This window comes from Palaemon carinicauda, chromosome 16, assembly GCF_036898095.1.
Source record: "Palaemon carinicauda isolate YSFRI2023 chromosome 16, ASM3689809v2, whole genome shotgun sequence".
In the NCBI taxonomy this organism is placed as follows: domain Eukaryota; kingdom Metazoa; phylum Arthropoda; class Malacostraca; order Decapoda; family Palaemonidae; genus Palaemon; species Palaemon carinicauda.
Genome location: NC_090740.1, coordinates 29,244,858 through 29,247,357, shown reverse-complemented (window position 1 = coordinate 29,247,357; position 2,500 = coordinate 29,244,858). Strand labels below are relative to the sequence as shown.

General features: G+C 27.2%; 1 protein-coding gene across 1 annotated transcript in view; it reads left to right on the top strand.

Annotated features, from left to right (window-relative positions):
- LOC137654990 (keratin, type I cytoskeletal 9-like) overlaps window positions 1-725 on the top strand; it is a 7,348-nt gene extending 6,623 nt beyond the window's left edge. Inside the window, exon 2 of the mRNA XM_068388886.1 lies at window positions 1-725. This exon is cut by the window's left edge and continues 1,343 nt beyond it. The gene's annotated coding sequence lies outside the window, so the exon portion shown is untranslated.
- The last annotated feature ends 1,775 nt before the right edge of the window (window positions 726-2,500 follow it).

Below are 2,500 nucleotides of genomic sequence, written 5' to 3'. Positions count from 1 at the left end.
AAGGCTCCTGTACCAGATGATAATTGTATATATATAAACATAAACGTGTCCTTGATTATGTATAGCTGTTATCAGTGGAAGATAATGCATTTCATAACATTTATCTAACTAATCATAATAATCTGGATATTATATACATAATCTAAGGCCGTTTGTAAGTTGTGTTGACTATTTCCTTTTCTAAAATTTAAAAAAAAATGGCTTTAAAGATCTGAAAACTAAATCCAAATATGATTGAAATAATTCAAACAGCAGCGTCGATGTTGAATTAGAAATAGTAGGCCATAAATGATGTTCTTATGAAAGACTCTAACAATCAAAATATTTTTTGTTTTACTTGCCAGTACTTCCACCATCTGTGATGGACCCCAAAATTATCCAAACATAATAAATAAATTGATATTTTGTACAAATTGTTCATATTTTATGTAAATTCATGATACCACAAAATCATTTATCAAAGTCTTCTGGAGTAGGCAACACAAGAATTTTTGATAAATCCATTTATAACAAAATATCAACCTTTATCAATCTTGTATACAAAATATTTTTGTAGTTGCATAATATTTCATCCATATAGATATAATACGAACTTCCAAAAAGAAACCTATATGTTTAAGAGTACAAAAAATAAAACTTCGAAATACAATGTTTTTATGTTGGTATTTTCTTTAGTTGCATTAATATTCCTATTAAACAAACACACTCAATAACAGTTAAAAACACACATGCACACACACACACACCTGCATTATGCATTGACATTTATATACATTCACATTTATACATATTTATATATGTACAGTATATAGGTATATATATATATATATATATATATATATATATATATATATATATATATATATATATAGATATATATATATATATATATATATATATATATATATATATATATATATATATATATATATATATATATATATATAGATGATAGCTTTATCACTAATACTTTTGATTTTCATTCATTCGAATTTCAAACCACAAATACCTTCTTGAATCGAATTTACTCTGCCCAGGGATCACAAATCCAAGAGGAGTTTCTTTTAACCCATCTATAATCTATATTTTGACGGGAAAAAAAGATTCGAATATTATCAGGGCATAAGTACAAATCATAAAGAGAAAATTCAATATGGAAAAATATTTGTGGCTTTTTTTTTTTATTGGCAGGACATATAACGAGAATGACAGATAACACATAGACAAAAAAATAGGTAGGAAAAGAAGACGATAGATGGATGAGCTAAGCAAATTAGGAAGTATATACAGGCATTGAAAGACCATAAACAGATGTGGAATTTAAGTCTGAAGACTTTGTCCTGCAGTGGACTATCAATAGCGGATGATGATGACGATGATGACATTTGTGTAGGTATATATATATATATATATATATATATATATATATATATATATATATATATATATATATATATATATATATATATATATACATATTTATATATGTATATATATGAGTATACACACACACACACACACACACACACATATATATATATATATATATATATATATATATATATATATATATATATATATATATATGTATATGTATATGTATATATATGATTATATACACACATATATATATACATACATATATATATATATATATATATATATATATATATATATATATATATATATATATATATATAGTGTATATATATATATATATGTATATATATATATATATATATATATATATATATATATATATATATATATATATATATATTTGTGTGTGTGTTTGTATGTGTGTATTTGTTTTTACACAAATACAAAGTATACGTATATGTATACCAGTTCATGAGTTACTGTATGTGTGTGTGTATGTTTGGTGACTAAACAATGTTGAAATAGGAGGTTGGGCCTGAAGGACTTATTCGCAACAATAAAAAATCCCTCGAGGAAGATAATAGGACCTTCTCCCCTGCGTAATGCAATACCGTTGAAAAGATCTTTTATGGTAAGATGATAACCTCGAACAAAAAAGTCTAAAGAGAGGAATTACTTTTTCCTTCATGCTGGTGATGCAAGACGTCTGTTAAATCCGGTGAAAAACGAATGAAGCTGGGAATTGCATGGTTACTCAGCAAAATTCAAACAGAAAAATTGAGAAAATTTGTGCATTTTCTCGTATAAATTTGATTGATATCTATGAATAGTTTGGTTTTTTTCACACGTTTCATTACAATCATATGATGAAAGCCAAAGGTCAAACACGACCACTCAAGGATTTGTGTTTCTTCGTATCGTTGACGACAGAAGTTTTAAAGATTTTGGCTGCACATAAATGGCAGAGGCAAGGGACAATGATAATGCCCTAGAGACTGACCATATGTACATATGATCAGCACCCAGGCCCTCTTTCCACCCAAGCTAAGACCAGGGAAGGCCAGTCAGTGGCTGGTGAGGACTCAGTAGGTAGACCTATAGGCACCCCTAAACCCACCTC